The 6968-nt window shown below is 46.7% G+C and overlaps 1 protein-coding gene across 1 annotated transcript in view; it reads left to right on the top strand.

Annotated features, from left to right (window-relative positions):
• Window positions 1–1000: 1000 nt before the first annotated feature.
• LOC122543463 (oocyte zinc finger protein XlCOF20-like) overlaps window positions 1001–6968 on the top strand; it is a 32291-nt gene continuing 26323 nt past the window's right edge. Inside the window, exon 1 of the mRNA XM_043682173.1 lies at window positions 1001–1101. The gene's annotated coding sequence lies outside the window, so the exon portion shown is untranslated. The remainder of the gene's footprint in view (window positions 1102–6968) is intronic.

Genomic DNA, 6968 nt, shown 5'->3' with positions numbered 1-6968 from the left:
CACACATATAAGTCTGTGGGATGAATTTGTACTTGCAGAATTACTTTTGATTTTGCTTAAAAACTGCATGAATCCACATCAGATTCTGTGAATCCCTTTTTTTAAAAAAAAGTATCAGTCTGAACACTGGAACACAGACAGTCAGGTTTTAACCTCACACCTTCAATGCATTATATGGGCCAACATGGCACCTGTTCTTAAAGTTGACTTGAGAATGTAGCTTTTAGTTACATTCTGTGGGATTTCAGTTGCATCACACTGTAAACTTTTGCTATAAATTCTGTTTACTCCATTACCACCTGATGAAGGAGCAGCGCTCCGAAAGCTAGTGCTTCCAAATAAACCTGTCGGACTATAACCTGGTGTGGTGTGATTTTTAACTTTGTCCACCCCAGTCCAACACCGGCCCTTCCAAGCCATGGTTTGCAAAAAAAGAGAGTTGGGGGGGGGAGGTCTAGAAAATTAGTATGAGGTAAACCTAATGGGGCTAAAGGCAGATCAGTCCCTGCCCTGATGGCTCACACTTTTGTATTCTGCAGAGATAGACGATGCAACGGTTGCAATTGTCCAAAAACAAAACCCCTCAGATTGTGGAAAATCCCAGAGGATCCGAAATGTGCAAGTGCAGCTGTTTATTTAGAAAGGGATTCTGGATTAGTGGTGCTGGAAGAGCACAGCAGTTCAGGCAGCATCTGAGGAGCAGGAAAATCGACGTTTCGGGCAAAAGCCCTTCATCAGGAATAAAGGCAGAGAGCCTGAAGTGTGGAGAGATAAGCGAGAGGAGGGGGGGGGTGGGGAGAAAGTAGCATAGAGTACAATGGGTGAGGGACTCCCTGAGATTGAGACAAGTCAGTTTGACGAAAGGAGGCGGGGTTTCAGCCGGCGAGGTAGCCACGCCCCCTATTCACTCCGATTGGCTGGAGGGGCCCAACTTCATGCGTCCGGCCAGCCCGCCCCTCTCTTCCCTATTGGTCCGGGATCCCAGTCAATCACCCGGGACCGCCACCGAGCATGCGCAGTGCCGACGGGCAGCTCCATCGTGAGAGAAGCCGACGGACGGACGGACGGGCGGAAGTTCATGGCGGCTGATTTCGCGCTCAGGTTGGCGGGGAAGCGCGAGCAGAGGTGGGAGGGCGGATCGGAAGGTTTTATAAGCGCGTTGGGAATGGTTTGAGTCGGCGAGGCGACGTTTGAACCGGAGTGGAGCGATGGTTCCGTTCTCGGCGGCGAGGCTGTTGGGAGCCATCTTGGTGGGGGCGGTTTGGGCGGCCGTTGGGAGCCAGTGCGCATGCTCAGTCCTGTCGCTTCCCGTGAGCCAGCGCGGAGCAGCTGAGCATGTGCCATGGGATGTAGGCACAGTGGAAAGTTAATAATCACTCAACACCAGTTGAACCGGAGTGGAGCGATGGTTCCGTTCTCGGCGGCGAGGCCGTTGGGAGCCATCTTGGTGGGGGCGGTTTGGGCGGCCGTTGGGAGCCAGTGCGCATGCCCAGTCCTGTCGCTTCCCGTGAGCCAGCGCGGAGCAGCTCAGCATGTGCCATGGGATGTAGGGACAGTGGCAAGTTAATAATCACTCAACACCAGGGCCAGTGGGTTTATTTGGAAGTACTAGGTTTCAGAGCGCTGCTCCTTCATCATACCAAGCACCTTGTTCACTATCCTATCTACCTGTGACTCTGCTTTCAAGAAAGTGAGACTGCACTCCAGGGTCTCTTTGTTCAGCAACACTCCTTGTGACCTTCCCATTAAGTGTATAAATCCTGCACTGATTTGCCTTTCCAAAATGCAGCACCTTCCATTTATGTAAGTTAACCCCAATTGCCACTCCTCAGCCCATTTGTCCATCTGATCAAGTACTCGTTGTAATCTAAGGTAACCTTCGCTGTCCACTACACCTCTAATTTTGGTGACATCTGCAGACTTAACTAACTGTACCTCTTATGCTCACATCCCAGTCATTTATACAAATGATGAAAACAGTGAACCCAGCGCCGATCCTTGTGGCACTCCACTGGTCACAGGCCTCCAGTCTGAAAAGCAACCCTCCACCATCACCCTCTGTCTTCAACCTTTGAGCCAGTTCTGTATTCCATGACATCTAACCTTGCTAACCAGTCTACTATGAGGACCTTGTCGAATGCCTTACTGAAGTCCATATAGACCACGTCCACCGCTTTGCCCTCGTCAATCCTCTTTGTTACTTCTTGAAAGAATTCCATCAAGTCCGTGAACCATGGTTCCCCACGCACAAAGCCATGTTGACTATCTCTCATCAGTCCTTGACTTTCAAGTACATGTAAATCCTGTCCCTCAGGATTTCCTCCAACAACCTGCCCGCCACCGATGTCAGGTTCACTGATTTCTAGTTCCCTGGCTTTTCCTTACTGCCTTATTTAAATAGTGGCACCACGTTAGCCAACCTCCAGTCTTCTGGCACCTCACCTGTGACTATTGATGATACAAATATCTCAGCAAGAGGCTGAGCAATCAGTTTCCTAGCTTCCCACAGAGTTCTTTGGTACACCTGATTTGATCCTGGGGAGTTTTATACATTTTTAGACATACAGCACCACCACCTCTGTAATATGGACATTTTTGAAGGTGTCACCATCAATTTCCCCACATTGTATGTCTTCCATGTCCTTCTCCACAGTAAATACTGATGCAATATACTTGTTTAGTATTTTCCCCCATCTTCTGTGGTTCCACACATAGGCTGCTTAGCTGATCTTTGAGGGTCCCTATTCTCTCCCTAGTTAACCGTTTGTCCTTAATATATTTATAAAATCCCTTTGGATTCTCCTTAACCCTATTTGCCAAGGTTATTTCATGTCCTCTTTTTGCCCTCCTGATTTCCTTCTTAAAATATGCTCCAACTGCCTTTATCCTCTTTCAAGAATTGACTCAATCTTTTCTGTCTATACCTGACATTTGCTTCCTTTTTTTTTTCTTCAACACACATCAATTTCTCTAGTTATCCAGTATTCCCTACGTCTACGAGCCTCGCCTTTCATCCTGACAAGAATATACTGTCTTTGGGCTCTTGTTATCTCATTTCTGAAGGCTTCCCATTTTCCAGCCGTCCCTTTACCTGTGAACATCTGCCCCCAGTCAACTTATGAAGTTTCTTGCCTAATACCATCAAAATTGGCCTTTCTCCAATTTAGAACTTTAACCTTTAGATCATACCTATCCTTTCCCATCACTATTTTAAAACTAATAGATTTATGGTCGCTGGCCCCAAAGTGCTTCCCCACGGATAACTCAGTCACCTGCTATGCCTTTTTTCCCCAAGAGTAGGTCTAGTTTTGCAACTTTTTTAGTAAAGTACCTCCATATACTCACTTAATAAATTCTTCTCCATCTAAACTCTTAACACTATGGCAGTCCCAGTCTATGTTTGGAAAGTTAAAATCCCCGACCATAACCATCCTATTATTCTGACAGAAAGCTGAAATTCCCTTACAAATTTGTTTTTCAATTTCCCGCTGGCTATTAGCGGGGGTTATAACATAATCTCAATAAGGTGATCATCCCTTTCTTCTTTCTCAGTTCCACCCAAATAACTTCCCTGGATGTATTCCTGGAATATCCTCCCTCAGTACATCCACAATGTTATCCCTTGCCCAAAACGCTACTCCCCCTCCTCTCTTGCCTCCCTTTCTGTCCTTCCTGTAGCATTTGTATCCTGGAACATTAAGCTGCCAGTTCTGTCCATCTCTGAGCCACGTCTCTGTAGTTGCTATCATATCCCAATGCCATGTTCCTAACCATGTCCATCTGCCTTCTCGGTTGACCTCTTGCATTGAAGTAAATGTATCAGTCCTACTTTGTTCCTGCTTGCCCTGACTGTTTGACTCGCTCCTTGTACTGTGTGTGAAAACCTTTGCTTGCTTTATGTTTGCCCTTTTGGAAAACACTTTTAGTAACAAGAACAGTTTCTCCCTATCTACTCTACAGACGTGATTTCAAAAAGTTGTAACAAACGTCCTCTTAGTCTGTTTTCCCGGGAAAACACAGCCAAGTACTCTGATTTGCCCTCAACTGAAGATTTTCATCCTGGAAGAATTGTTGTAAACCCTTTCTGCACTCTGTCTGGTGCATTCACATTCTTCCTTTAGTGCGGCATTTCAAACTGAATGCGTTATTCCAGCTGAGGTCTAATTCATTCCTCCATAAGTTCGTCATAACCTTCATAGTCTTGTACTCTGAGCCAATTAATAAATCATAAGGCCATAAGGTGCAGGTGCAAAGTTAGGCCATTCAGCTCATCAAGTCTGCTCAACATTTGATCATGGCTGATACCTTTCTCAACCCCATCCTCCTGCCTTCTCCCTGCAACCTTTGATTGCCTTACTAGTGAAGAACCTACCTATCTCTGTCTTAAATACATTCAATGTCATGGGCTCCAGAGTCTTCGAGAGCACTGAGTTTAGATTAGATTAGATTACTTACAGTGTGGAAACAGGCCTTTCGGCCCAACAAGTCCACACCGACCCGCCGAAGAGCAACCCGCCCAAACCCATTCCCCTACATTTACCCCTTCACCTAACACTACGGGCAATTTAGCATGGCCAATTCAACTAACCTGCACATTTTTGGATTGTGGGAGGAAACCGGAGCACCCGGAGGAAACCCACACAGACACGGGGAGAATGTGCAAACTCCACACAGACAGTTGTCCGAGGCGGGAATTGAACCCGGGTCCCTGGCGCTGTGAGGCAGCAGTGCTAACCACTATGCCATTGTGCCGCCTCAAATTTGCATGGATTCACCATCCTTTGGCTGAAGGAATTGCTTATCGTTTCAGTTTTGAAGGGTCATCCAATCTCAGGTTGTGGCGAAAGTGAGGACTGCAGATGCTGGAGATCAGAGTCAAGATTAGAGTGGTGCTGGAAAGGCCCAGCAGGTCAGGCAGCATCTGAGGAGCAGGAGATTCAATGTTTCGGGCAAAAGCCCTTCATTAGGATTCCTGATGAAGAGCTTTTGCCCAAAACGTCGATTCTCCTGCTCCTCGGATGCTGCCTGACCTGCTGTCCCTTTCCAGCACCACTCTAATCTTGATTCCGATCTCAAGCTGTGCCCGATGTCCTGGTTACGTATACGTGTGGAACCATCATCTCATTGAAACTTACAAAATACTGACAGGCCCAGAGACACCACTGTCTCCAGACCTATCACTATTTTGTAAGTTTCAATGAGATCCTCTATCATAGAGTCAGAGATGTACAGCTTGGAAACAGACCCTTCAGTCCAGCCCGTCCATGCTGACCAGATATCCCAACCTATTCTAGTCCCACCTGCTAGCACATGTCCCATATCCCTCCAAAGCCTTCCTATTCATGTACCCATCTCAATGCCTTTAAATATTGCAATTGTACCAGCCTCCACCACTTTCTCTGCTAGCTCATTCCACGCACATACCACCCTCTGCATGAAAAAGTTAGGTCTCTTTTATATCTTTCCTCTCTCGCCCTAAACCTCTGCCCTATAGTTCCACCACCCCAGGGAAAAGGCTTTGTCTATTTATCCTATCCATGCCCCTCATGATTTTATAAACCTCTTGAAGGTCACTACTCAGTCTCCGACGCTGCAGGGAAAACAGCCCCAGCAAATCCATCTCTCCCTATAGCTCAAACCCTCCAACCCTGGCAACATCCTTGTAAATCTTTTCTGAGCCCTTTCAAGTTTCACAACATCCTTCCGATAGGAAGGAGATAAGAATTGCATGCAATATTCCAACGGTGGCCAAACCAATATCCTGTACAGCTGCAACACGACCCCCCACCTCCTATACTCAGCACTCTGACCAACAAAGGAAACTTTGACCAATAAAGACCATACTAAACACCTTCTTCACGATCCTATCTACCTGCGACTCTACTTTCAAAGAGCTACGAACCTGCATTCCAAAGTTTTTGTCCAGCAACACTCCCTAGGACCTTACCATTAAGTGTATAAGTCCTGCTAAGATTTGCTTTCCCAAAATGCAGCACCTCACACTTATCTAAATTAAACACCATCTGCTCCCACTGGCCCATCTGATCAATATCCTGTTGTAATAGGTAATTTTCTTCGCTGTCCACTACACCTCCAATTTTGGTGTCATCAGCAAACTTACTAACTATACCTCTTGTGTTCAAATCATTTAAAGAAATGACAAAGTAGTGGACCCAGCACCAATCCATGTGTCACTCCACTGGTCACAGGCCTCCAGTCTGAAAAACAACCCTCCACCACCACCCTCTGTCTTCTGCCTTTGAGCCAGTTCTGTATCCAGATGCCTAGTTCACCTTGTATTCAATGAGATGTAACCTTGCTAACCAGTCTCCCATGGGGAACCTTGTCGAACGCCTTACTGAAGTCCATATAGATCACATCTACCGCTCTGCCTTCATCAATCCTCTTTGTTACTTCTTCAAAAAACTCAATTGAGTTTGTGAGACATGATTTCCTATGCACAAAGCCATGTTGACTATCCCGAATCAGTCCTTGCCTTTCCCAATACATGTATGTCCTATCCCTCCGGATTCCCTCCAACTTGCCCACCACTGACGTCAGGCTCACTGGTCGATAGTTCCCTGGCTTGTCCTTACCACCCCTCTTAAATAGTGGCATAACATAGCCAACCTTTACCCTTCCAGCACCTCACCTGTGACTATCGATGATACAAATATCTCAGTAAGAGGTCCAGCAATCACTTCTCTAGCTTCCCACAGAGTTCTAGGGTACACCGAGAGTCATAGAGATGTACAGCACGGAAACAGACCCTTCGGTCCAACCTGTCCATGCTGACCAGATATCCCAACCCAATCTAGTTTCACCTGCCAGGACCCGGCCCATATCCCTCCAAACCCCTCCTGTTCATATACCCATCCAAATGCCTCTTAAATGTTGCAATTGTACCAGCCTCCACCACATCCTCTGGCAGCTCATTCCATACACGTACCACCCTCTGAGTGAAACAG

The sequence above is a fragment of the Chiloscyllium plagiosum genome, chromosome 44 (genome assembly GCF_004010195.1).
Source record: "Chiloscyllium plagiosum isolate BGI_BamShark_2017 chromosome 44, ASM401019v2, whole genome shotgun sequence".
NCBI classification, from domain to species: domain Eukaryota; kingdom Metazoa; phylum Chordata; class Chondrichthyes; order Orectolobiformes; family Hemiscylliidae; genus Chiloscyllium; species Chiloscyllium plagiosum.
This window is presented reverse-complemented; position numbering and strand designations above follow the sequence as displayed.